This window comes from Mesoplodon mirus (assembly GCF_964341445.2).
Source record: "Mesoplodon mirus genome assembly, chromosome: 6".
NCBI lineage: Eukaryota > Metazoa > Chordata > Mammalia > Artiodactyla > Ziphiidae > Mesoplodon > Mesoplodon mirus.
In genome coordinates, this window is record NC_138982.1 from 26,894,430 (window position 1) to 26,908,064 (window position 13,635).

Below are 13,635 nucleotides of genomic sequence, written 5' to 3' on the forward strand. Positions count from 1 at the left end.
CCTACAATAACGAACCCAAAACAATTAAGAAAATGGGAAGAGGAACATACATATCAATAATTACCTTAAATGTAAATAGACTAAAGGCTCCCACCAAAAGACACAGATTGGCTGAATGGATACAAAAACAAGACCCATATATATGCTGTCTACAAGAGACCCACTTCAGACCTAGAGACACATACAGATTGAAAGTAAGGGGATGGAAAAAGATATTCCATGCAAATGGAAACCAAAAGCAAGCTGGAGTAGCAATTCTCATATCAGACAAAATAGACCTTAAAATAAAGACTACTAGAAGAGACAAAGAAGGACACTACCTAATGATCAAGGGATCGATCCAAGAAGAAGATATAACAATTGTAAATATTTATGCACCAAACATAGGAGCACCTCAATACATAAGGCAAATACTAACAGCCATAAAAGGAGAAATCGACAGTAACACAATCATAGTAGGGGACTTTAACACCCCACTTTCACCAATGGACAGATCATCCAAAATGAAAATAAATAAGGAAACACAGGCTTTAAATGATACATTAAACAAGATGGACTTAATTGATATTTATAGGACATTCCATCCAAAAACAACAGAATACACATTTTTCTCAAGTGCTCATGGAACATTCTCCAGGATAGATCATATCTTGGGTCACAAATCAAGCCTTGGTAAATTTAAGAAAATTGAAATTGCATCAAGTATCTTTTCTGACCACAATGCTATGAGACTAGATATCAATTACAGGAAAAGAGCTGTAAAAAATACAAACACATGGAGGCTAAACAATACACTACTTAATGATGAAGTGATCACTGAAGAAATCAAAAAGGAAATTAAAAAATACCTAGACACAAATGACAATGGAGACACGATGCCCCAAAACCTATGGGATGCAGCAAAAGCAGTTCTAAGAGGGAAGTTTATAGCAATACAATCCCACCTTAAGAAACAGGAAACATCTCAAATAAACAACCTAACCTTGCACCTAAAGCAATTAGAGAAAGAAGAACAAAAACATCCCAAAGTTAGCAGAAGGAAAGAAATCATAAAAACCAGATCAGAAATAAATGAAAAAGAAATGAAGGAAACGATAGCAAAGATCAATAAAACTAAAAGCTGGTTCTTTGAGAAGATAAACAAAATTGATAAACCATTAGCCAGACTCATGAAGAAAAAAAGGGAGAAGACTCAAATCAATAGAATTAGAAATGAAAAAGGAGAAGTAACAACTGGCACTGCAGAAATACAAAAGATCATGAGAGATTACTACAAGCAACTCTATGCCAATAAAAGGGACAACCTGGCAGAAATGGACAAATTCTTGAAATGCACAACCTGCCAAGACTGAATCAGGAAGAAATACAAAATAGGAATAGACCAATCACAAGCACTGAAATTGAAACTGTGATAAAAAATCTTCCAACAAACAAAAGCCCAGGACCAGGTGGCTTCACAGGTGAATCCTATCAAACATTTAGAGAAGAGCTAACACCTATCCTTCTCAAACTCTTCCAAAATATAGCAGAGGGAGGAACACTCCCAAACTCATTGTACGAGGCCAACATCACCTTGATACCAAAACCAGGCAAGGATGTCACAAAGAAAGAAAACTACAGGCCAATATCACTGATGAACATAGATGCAAAAATCCTCAACAAAATACTAGCAAACAGAATCCAACAGCACATTAAAAGGATCATACACCATGATCAAGTGGGGTTTACTCCAGGAATGCAAGGATTCTTCAATATATGCAAATAAATAAACGTGTTATACCATATTAATAAGTTGAAGGAGAAAAACCATATGATCATCTCAATACATGCAGAGAAAGCTTTCCACAAAATTCAACACCCATTTATGATAAAAACCCTGCAGAAAGTAGGCATAGAGGGAACTTTCCTCAACATAATAAAGGCCATATGTGACAAACCCACAGCCAGCATCATCCTCAATGGTGAAAACCTGAAACCATTTCCACTAATATCAGGAACAAGACAAGGTTGCCCACTCTCACCACTCTTATTCAACATAGTTTTGGAAGTTTTAGCCACAGCAATCAGAGAAGAAAAGGAAATAAAAGGAATCCAAACCGGAAAAGAAGAAGTAAAGCTGTCACTGTTTGCAGATGACATGATACTATACATAGAGAATCCTAAAGATGCTACCAGAAAACTACTAGAGCTAATCAATGAATTTGGTAAAGTAGCAGGATACAAAATTAATGCACAGAAATCTCTGGCATTCCTATACACTAATGATGAAAAATCTGAGAGTGGACTCAAGAAAACACTCCCATTTACCATTGCAACAAAAAGAATAAAATATCTAGGGATAAATCTACCTAAGGAGACAAAAGACCTGTATGCAGAAAATTATAAGGCACTGATGAAAGAAATTAAAGATGATACCAATAGATGGAGAGATGTACCATGTTCTTGGATTGGAAGAATCAACATTGTGAAAATGACTCTACTACCCAAAGCAATCTACAGATTCAATGCAATCCCTATCAAACTACCACTGGCATTTTCCACAGAACTAGAACAAAAAATTTCACAATTTGTATGGAAACACAAAAGACCCCGAATAGCCAAAGCAATCTTGAGAACGAAAAATGGAGCTGGAGGAAGCAGGCTCCCTGACTTCACACTATACTACAAAGCTACAGTCATCAAGACAGTATGGTACTGGCACAAAAACAGAAAGATAGATCAATGGAACAGGATAGAAAGCCCAGAGATAAACCCACGCATATATGGTCACCTTATCTTTGATAAAGGAGGCAGGAATGTACAGTGGAGAAAGGACAGTCTCTTCAATAAGTGGTGCTGGGAAAACTGGACAGGGACATGTAAAAGTATGAGATTAGATCACTCCCTAACACCATACACAAAAATAAGCTCAAAATGGATTAAAGACCTAAATGTAAGGCCAGACACTATCAAACTCTTAGAGGAAAACATAGGCAGAACACTCTATGACATAAATCACAGCAAGATCCTTTTGGACCCACCTCCTAGAGAAATGGAAATAAAGACATAAATAAACACATGGGACCTAATGAAACTTATAAGTTTTGCACAGCAAAGGAAACCATAAACAAGACCAAAAGACAACCCTCAGAATGGGAGAAAATATTTGCAAATGAAGCAACTGACAAAGGATTAATCTTCAAAATTTATAAGCAGCTCATGCAGCTCAATAACAAAAAAACAAACAACCCAATCCAAAAATGGGTAGAAGACCTAAATAGACATTTCTCCAGAGAAGATATACAGACTGCCAACAAACACATGAAAGGATGCTCAACATCTTTACTCATTAGAGAAATGCAAATCAAAACTACAATGAGATATCATCTCACACCAGTCAGAATGGCCATCATCAAAAAATCTAGAAACAATAAATGCTGGAGAGGGTGTGGAAAAAAGGGAACCCTCTTGCACTGCTGGTGGGAATGTGAATTGGTACAGCCACTATGGAGAACGGTATGGAGGTGCCTTAGAAAACTACAAATAGAACTACCATATGACCCAGGAATCCCACTACTGGGCATATACCCTGAGAAAACCATAATTCAAAAAGAGTCATGTACCAAAATGTTCATAGCAGCCCTATTTACAATAGCCCGGAGATGGAAACAACCTAAGTGTCCATCATTGGATGAATGGATAAAGAAGATGTGGCACATATATACAATGGAATATTACTCAGCCATAAAAAGAAATGAAATTGAGCTATTTGTAATGAGGTGGGTGGACCTAGAGTCTGTCATACAGAGTGAAGTAAGTCAGAAAGAGAAAGACAAATACTGTATGCTGACACATATATATGGAATTTAAGGAAAAAATGGCATGAAGAACATAGGGGTAAGACAGGAATAAAGACACAGACCTACTAGAGAATGGACTTGAGGATATGGGGAGGGGGAAGGGTAAGCTGTGTCAAAGCGAAAGAGCGGCATGGACATATATACACTACCAAACGTAAGGTAGATAGCTAGTGGGAAGCAGCCACATAGCACAGGGAGATTGGCTCGGTGCTTTGTGACTGCCTGGAGGGGTGGGATAGGGAGGGTTGGAGGGAGATGCAAAAGGGAGGGGATATGGGAACATATGTATATGTATAAATGATTTAAAAAAAAGAACTAAAAAAATATAAAATTAAATTTTAAAAAAATTCAATATCCATTTATGATAAAAACTCTTAACAAAGTGGTTATAGAGGGAACATACCTCAACACAATAAAGGTCATATATGATAAACCCACAGCTAACATCATACTCAACAGTAAAAAGCTGAAGGCATTTTCTCAAATTTAGGAACAAGGATGCCCATTCTCACCACTTTTATTCAACACAGTATTAGAACTCCTAGCCTCAGCAATCAGACAAGAAAAAGAAATAACAGGAATTCAAAATGGAAAGGAAGAAATAAAACTGTCATCATTTGCAGATGACATGATACTATACACAGAAAATCCTTATGATGTCACTAAAAATTATTAGAACTAATAAATAAATTTGGTAAGGTAGCAGGATAAAAAATTAACATATGGAATTATGTTACATCTCTATATATTAACAATGAACTAGCAGAAAGAGAAATTAAGCAAAGAATCCTATTTACAATGCCATCAGAAAGAATAAAATACCTAGGAATAAATCTACCTAAGGAGGTAAAAGACCTATACTTGGAAAACTATAAGAGAGTGATGAAACTGACTCAAACAGATGGAAAGATATACTGAGTTCATGGACAGGAAGTATTAATATTGTTAAAATGACCATAATACCCAAGGAAATCTACAGATTCAGTGTGATCCCTATGACAATAACAATGGCATTTGTCACAGAAGTAGCACAAATAATTTTAAAATTTGTATGGAAACAAAAAAGACCTTGAATAGTCAAAAAAAACTTGAGAAAAAGAACAGAGCTGGAGGTTTCATGCTCCCTGACTTCAGACTACACTACAAAGTTACCGTCATCAAAACAGTATGGTACTGGCACAACAGCAGACACACAGACCAGTGGAACAGAATTGAGAGCCCAGAAATAAACCCACACACTTATGGTCAATTAATCTAGGGCAAAGGAGGCAAGAATATACATGAGGAAAAAAAGTCTCTTCAATAAGTGGTTCTGGGAAAACTGCATGGTTACATGCAAAAGAATGAAATTAGAACATTTTGTCACACAATATACAAAAATAAAGTTGAAGTAGGTAATGACCTAAATGTGAGACTGGAAACCATAAAATTCCTAGAGGAAAACATAGGCAAACATTCTTTGACATAAACTGTAGCCATGTAAATATATATATATATATTTTTTTTGGTACGTGGGCCTCTCACTGTTGTGGCCTCTCCCATTGCGGAGAACAGGCTCCAGACGCACAGGCTCAGCAGCCATGGCTCACGGGCCCAGCTGCTCCGTGGCATGTGGGATCTTCCCGGACCGGGGCATGAACCTGTGACCCCTGCATCGGCAGGCAGACTCTCAACCACTGCGCCACCAGGGAAGCCCTATTTTTTTTTAAAATCTGTCTCCTAGGACAAAGGAAACAAGAGCAAAAATCAACAAATGGGACCTCATTAAACTCAAAAGCTTTTGGACAGCAAAGCAAACCACTGACAATACGAAAAGACAACCTGCTGAATGGGAGAAGATATTTGCAAATGATATGACCAATGAGGGGTTAATATCCAAAATGTGTAAACAGCTCATGCAATTCAATATCAAAAACCAATCTGATTAAATATGGACTGAAAATCTGAATATTTTTCCAAAGAAGACATACATGTGTTCAACACATACATGAGAAGATTCTCAATGTTGCTATCATCAGGAAAATGCAAATCAAAACCACAATGAGATATCATCCTACATCTGTCAGAATGGCTATCAACAAAACACACACACACACACAAATAACAAATGTTGGTGAGGATGTGAAGAAAAGGGAACCCTCATACACTGTTGGTGGGAATGTAAATTGGTGCCGCCACTGTGGAAAATAGTATGGCCATTTGTCAAAAAACTAAAAACAGAACTACTTTATGACCCAGCAATTCCACTCCTGGGTATATATTTAAAAATACTGAAAACACTAATTTGAAAAGATACATGCACCCTAATGTTCCTAGCAGCATTATTTACAATAGCCAAGATATGGTAGCAACCTAAGTGTCCATTAACAGACGAATGGATAAAGAAGTTGTGATAAACATATACAATGGAATACTATTCAGCCATTATAAATAATGAAAAATGCCATTTGCAGCAACATGGAGAAACCTTTTCTTGATAGCTCTCAAGTTTCTTGGATTATATATTTCTACAGGGTAGACTATATCTGCCAAGGCAAGAATTTTTAACAAAGGGTTCTTTTCAAAAGAAGTCTTTAAAATATCAGAGTTCCTTATGTCTGCAGATTGAGATTTTAGTTTATCTGGAACAGACCTTCTTGTTTAGGAATAATTTAGTATGGCCATTTAGATTTTTTTTTCCCTTTGATGCCTCTCTCACTGGATTTTTTTTTTTTACATCTTTATTGGAGTATAATTGCTTTACAATGGTGTGTTAGTTTCTGCTTTATAACAAAGTGAATCAGCTATACATATACATATATCCTCATATCTCCTCCCTCTTGCATCTCCCTCCCACACCCTCTAGGTGGTCACAAGGCACTCAGCTGATCTCCCTGTGCTATGTGGCTGCTTCCCACTAGCTATCTATTTTACATTTGGTAGTATATATAAGTCCATGCTACTCTCTCACTTCGTCCCAGCTTACCCTTCCCCCTCCCCGTGTCCTCAAGTCCATTCTCTATATCTGTGTCTTTATTCCTGTCCTGCCCTTAGGTTCTTCATAACCATTTTTTCTTTTTTTAGATTCCATATATTTGTGTTAGCATATGGTAGTTGTTTTACTCTTTCTGACTTACTTCACTCTGTATGACAGACTCTAGGTCCATCCACCTCATTACAAATAACTCAATTTCGTTTCTTTCTATGGCTGAGTAATATTCCATTGTATATATGTGCCACATCTTCTTTATCCATTCATCTGTTGATGGACACTTAGGTTGCTTCCATGTCCTGGCTATTGTAAATAAAGCTGCAATGCATATTGTGGTACATGACTCTTTTTGAATTATGGTTTTCTCAGGGTATACGCCCAGTATTGGGATTGCTGGGTCATACGGTAGTTCTATTCTGCCATTTAGCTCTTGACAGACTCTTTAGTGGAATGAGCAAGGCCACAACACCTGTGATCCCTGGTATGTAAGATGTTAAATGGGAAGGAAAAGGAGGACTTTGCCCAAGAATCCCAATCCTACTTGGAAGCACTTGAACAATACTTTCCCTTTCTCTTATTTAATATATGATCATCTTTTTATTTAAAATTCTTTAAAATTAATTAATTAATTAATTAATTTCTTGATTGTGTTGGGTCTTCATTGCTGCATGCGGGCTTTCTTTAGTTGCGGCGAGTGGGGGCTACTCTTCGTTGTGGTGCACGGGCTTCTCACTGTGGTGGATTGTCTTGTTGCAGAACACAGGATCTAGGCAAGCAGGCTCAACTCAGCCATAAAAAAGAATGAAATTCTGCCATTTTCAACAGCATGGATGGCGCTGGAAGTTACTAGGCTTAGTGAAATAAATCTGATGTAGAAAGACAAATACTGTATGTTATTGCTTATATGTGGAATCTAAAAAATGAAACAAATGAATGAACAAAATGAAAAAGACTCATAGATATAGAAAACAAACTAGTGCTTGCCAGTAAGAAGAGGAAAGAAGGGAGGGGCAAGATAGGGATAGGGGATTAAGAGGTACAAACTACTATGTATTCAATAAAAATAAATAAGGTACAGGATATATCTGTATAGCACAGGGAACTCTAAATGCAGTATAATTTAAAGTAATTTTGAATCACTGTGTTGTACATCTGAAACTAATATAATTTTGTAAATCAACTATACATCAGTAAAAATCTATTGAAGAAATAATTTATAGATTGACTCTTGTCCTCTTTATTTGGCCTCATCATCCCTTAACCATATATTCTTTGCTCTATAGAAGACTTGCATTGCTCTGAAGAAGACATTTATTTCTACCTCTGCATGCTTACCCTTTCTTGTGTTTGGAATACTTGTTTCTTTTTATGCATCAGATGAACTTCTGCTCATCTTTCTGTTTTTAAATTTTTTAAAATTTAACATCTTTATTGGAGTATAATTGCTTTACAATGGGGTGTTAGTTTCTGCTGTATAATGAAGTGAATCAATTATACATATACATATATCCCCATATCTCTTCCCTCTTGTGCCTCCCTCCCTCCCACCCTCCCTATCCCACCCATCTAGGTGGTCACAAAGCACCGAGCTGATCTCCCTGTGCTATGCAGCTGCTTCCCACTAGCTATCTATTATACATGTGGTAGTGTATATATGTCCATTCCCTTGTCACTTTGTCCCAGCTTATCCTTCCCCATCCCCGTGTCCTCAAGTCCATTCTCTAGTAGGTGTGTGTCTTCATTCCCATCTTGCCCCTAGGTTCTTCATGACCTTTTTTTTTTAAGATTCCATATATTTGTGTTAGCATATGGTATTTGTTTTTCTTTTTCTGACTTACTTCACTCTGTATAACAGACTCTAGGTCCATCCACCTCACTACAAATAACACAATTTCTTTCCCCTTTATGGCTGAGTAACATTCCTTTGTACGTATGTGGCACATTTTCTTTATCCATTCATCTGTCGATGGACACCTAGGTTGCTTCCAGGTCCTGGCTATTGTAAAAAGAGCTGCAATGAACATTCTGGTACATGATTCTTTTCGAATTATGATTTTCTCAGGGTATATGCCCAGTAGTGGGATTGCTGGGTCGTATGGTAGTTCTACTTTTAGTTGTTAAGGAACCTCTATACTGTTCTCCATATGGCTGTATCAATTTACGTTCCCACCAACAGTGCAAGAGGGTTCCCTTTTCTCCACACCCACTCCAGCATTTATTGTTTGTAGATTTTTTTATCATGGCCATTCTGACTGGTGTAATATCTCATCGTAGTTTTGATTTGCATTTCTGTAATGATTAATGATGTTGAGCATTCCTTCATGTGTTTGTTGGCAATCTGTATATCTTCTTTGGAGAAATGTCTATTTAGGTCTTCTGCCCATTTCTGGATTGGGTTGTTTTTTGGATATTGAGCTGCATGAGCTGCTTGTAAATATTGGAGATTAACCCTTTGTCAGTTGCTTCATTTGCAAATATTTTCTCCCATTCTGAGCATTGTCTTTTTGTCTTGTTTATGGTTTCCTTTGCTGTGCAAAAGCTTTTAACTTTCATTAGGTGCCATTTGTTTATTTTTGTTTTTATTTCCATTTCTCTAGGAGGTGGGTCAAAAAGGATCTTGCTGTGATTTATGTCGTAGAGTGTTCTGCCTATGTTTTCCTCTAAGAGTTTGATAGTGTCTGGCCTTACATTTAGATCTTTAATCCATTATGAGTTTATTTTTTGTGTATGGTGTTAGGGAGTGTTCTCATTTCATTCTTTTACATGTAGCTGTCTAGTTTTCCCAGCACCACTTATTAAAGAGACTGTCTTTTCTCCATTGTATATTCTTGCCTCCTTTATCAAAGATAAGGTGACCATATGTGTGTGGGTTTATCTCTGGGATTTCTATCCTGTTACATTGATCTATATTTCTGTTTTTGTGCCAGAACCATACTGTCTTGATTACTGTAGCTTCGTAGTATAGTGTGAAGTCAGGGAGCCTGATTCCTCCAACTCCATTTTTCTTTCTCAAAACTGCTTTGGCTAGGGCTTCCCTGGTGGCGCAGTGGTTGACAGTCCGCCTGCTGATGCAGAGGACACGGGTTCGTGCCCCAGTCCAGGAAGATCCCACATGCCGCAGAGTGGCTGGGCCCGTGAGCCATGGCCACTGGGCCTGTGCGTCCGGAACCTCTGCTCCACAACAGGAGAGGAAACAGCAGTGAGAGGCCCGCATAGCACACACACAAAAAATTGCTTTGGCTATTCGGGGTCTTTTGTGTTTCCATACTAATTGTGAAATTTTTTGTTCTAGTTCTGTGAAAAATGCCAGTGGTAGTTTGATAGGGATTGCACTGAGTCTGTAGATTGCTTTGGGTAGTATACTCATTTTCACAATATTGATTCTTCCGATCCAAGAACATGGTATATCTCTCCATCTATTTGTATCATCTTTAATTTCTTTCATCAGTGTCTTATAGTTTTCTGCATACAGGTCTTTTGTCTCCTTAGGTAGCTTTATTCCTAGGTATTTTATTCTTTTTGTTGCAGTGGTAAATGGGAGTGTTTTCTTAATTTCACTTTCAGATTTTTCATCATTGGTGTATAGGAATGCAAGAGATGTCTGTGCATTAATTTTGTATCTTGCTACTTTACCAAATTCATTGATTAGCTCTAGTAGCTATCTGATAGCATCTTTAGGATTCTCTATGTATAGTATCATGTTTTCTGCAAACAGTGACAGCTTTATTTCTTCTTTTCCGATTTGGATTCCTTTTATTTCCTTTTCTTCTCTGATTGTTGTGGTTAAGAATTCCAAAACTATGTTGAATAACAGTGGTGAGAGTGGGCAACCTTGTCTTGTTCTTGATCTTAGTGGAAATGGTTTCAGTTTTTCCCCTTTGAGGATGATGTTGGCTGTGGGTTTGTCATATATGGCCTTTATTATGTTGAGGCAAGTTCCTTCTGTGCCCACTTTCTGGAGGGTTTTTATCATAAATGGGCATTGAGTTTTGTCAAAAGCTTTCTCTGCATCTATTGAGATGATCATATGGTTTTTCTCCTTCAATTTGTTAAGATGGTGTATCACATTGATTTGCATATATTGAAGAATCCTTGCATTTCTGGGATAAACCCCACTTGATCATGGTGTATGATCCTTTTAACGTGCTGTTGGATTCTGTTTGCTAGTATTTTTTTTTTTTTTTTTTTTTTTTTTTTTTGCTGTACGCGGGCCTCTCACTGCTGTGGCCTCTCCCGTTGCGGAGCACAGGCTCCGGACACACAGGCTCCGCGGCCATGGCTCGCGGGCCCAGCCGCTCCGCGGCACGTGGGATCCTCCGGGACCGGGGCACGAACCCGTGTCCCCTGCATCGGCAGGTGGACTCTCAACCACTGCGCCACCAGGGAAGCCCCTGTTTGCTAGTATTTTGTTGAGGATTTTTGCATCTATGTTCATCACTGATATTGGCCTGTAGTTTTCTTTTTTGTGACATCTTTGTCTGGTTTTGGTCAGTGTGATGGTGGCCTCATAGAAGGAGTTTGGGAGTGTTCCTCCCTCTGCTATATTTTGGAAGAGTTTGATAAGGATAGGTGTTAGCTCTTCTCTAAATGATTGATAGAATTTGCCTGTGAAGCTATCTTGTCTTGGGCTTTTGTCTGTTGGAAGATTTTTAATCACAGTTTCAATTTCAGTGCTTGTGATGGTCTGTTCATATTTTCTATTTCTTCCTGGTCCAGTCTCTGAAGGTTGTGCCTTTCTAAGAATTTGCCCATTCCGTCCAGGTTGTCCACTTTATTGGCATATAGTTGCTTGTAGTAATCTCTCATGATTCTTTGTATTTCTGCAGTGCCAGTTGTTACATTTCCTTTTTTATTTCTAATTCTGTTGATTTGAGTCTTCTCCCTTTTTTTCTTGATGAGTCTGGCTAATGGTTTATCGAATTTGTTTATCTTCTGAAAGAACCAGATTTTAGTTTTATTCATCTTTGCTATTGTTTCTTTCATTTCTGTTTCATTTATTTCTGATCTGATCTTTATGATTTCTTTCCTTCTGCTAACTTTGGGGTTTTTTTGTTCTTTCTCTAATTGCTTTAGGTGTAAGGTTAGGTTGTTTATTTGAGATGTTTCTTGTTTCTTAAGGTAGGATTTTATTGCTGTAAACTTCTCTCTTAGAACTTCTTTTGCTACATCCCGTAGGTTTTGGTTCCTCATGTTTTCATTGTCATTTGCTTCTAGGTATTTTTTGATTTCCTCTTTGATTTCTTCAGTGATCTCTTGGTTGGTTATTAAGTATTGTAATGTTTAGCCTCCATGTGTTTGTATTTTTACAGATTTTTTCCTGTTATTGATATGTAGCCTCATAACATTGTGGTCAGAAGAAATACTTGATACGATTTTAATTTTCTTAAATTTACCAAGGCTTGATTTGTGAACCAAGATATGATCTATTCTGGAGGACGTTCCATGAGCACTTGAGAAGAATGTGTATTCTGTTGTTTTTGGATAGAATGTCCTATAAATATCAATTAAGTCCATCTTGCTTAATGTATCATTTAAAGCTTGTGTTTCCTTATTTTCATTTTGGAGGATCTGTCCTTTGGTGAAAGTGGGGTGTTCAAGTCCTCTAGTATGATTGTGTTTCTGTTGATTTCTCCTTTTATTGCTGTTAGTATTTGCCTTATGTATTGAGGTGCTCCTATGTTGGATGTATAAATATTTACAATTGTTATATCTTCTTCTTGGATTGATCCCTTGATCATTATGTAGTGTCCTTCTTTATCTCTTGTAATAGTCTTTGTTTTAAAGTCTATTTTGTGTTATATGAGATTTGCTACTCCAGCTTTCTTTTTTTTTTTGTTTTGGTGGTACGCGGGCCTCTCACTGCCGTGGCCTCTCCCATTGCGGAGCACAGGCTCCGGACGTGCAGGCCCTGCAGCCATGGCTCATGGGCCCAGTTGCTCTGTGGCATGTGGGATCCACCCGGACCGGGGCACGAACCCACGCCCCCTGCATCAGCAGGCGGACCCTCAACCACTGCGCCACCAGGGAAGCCCTCCACCTTTCTTTTGGTTTCCATTTGTATGGGATATCATTTTCTATCCCCTCACTTTCAGGCTGTATGTGTCTCTAGGTCTGAAGTTGGTCTCTTGTCGACAGCATATATATGGGTCTCGTTTTTTTATCCATTCAGCCAGTCTATGTCTTTTGGTTTGAGCATTTAATCCATTTACATTTAAGGTAATTATCAATATGTATGTTCGTATTACCATTTTCATAATTGTTTTGGGTTTGTTATTGTAGGTCTTTTCCTTCTCTTGTGTTTCCTGCCTAGAGAAGTTCCTTTAGCATTTTTTGTAAAGCTTGTTTGGTGGTGCTGAATTCTCTCAGCTTTTGCTTGTCTGTAAAGGTTTTAATTTCTCCATCAAATCTGAATGAGATCCTTGCTGGGTAATCTTGGTTGTAGGTTTTTCATCAGTTTAAATATGTCCCGTCACTCCCTTCTGGCTTGCAGAGTTTCTGCTGGAAGATCAGCTGTTAATCTTATGGGGATTCCCTTGTATGTTACTTGTTTTTTCCCTTGCTGCTTTTAATATTTTTAATTTGTATTTAATTTTTGATAGTTTGATTAATATGTGTTTTGGTGTGTTTCTCCTTGGATTTATCCCTTATGGGACTCTCTGTGCTTCCTGGACTTGATTATTTCCTTTCCCATATTAGGGAAGTTTTCAACTATAATCTCTTCAAATATTTTCTCAGTCCCTTTCTTTTTCTCTTCTTCTTCTGGGATGCCTATAATTCGAATGTTGGTGCGTTTAATGTTGTCCCAGACGTCTCTGAGACTGTCCT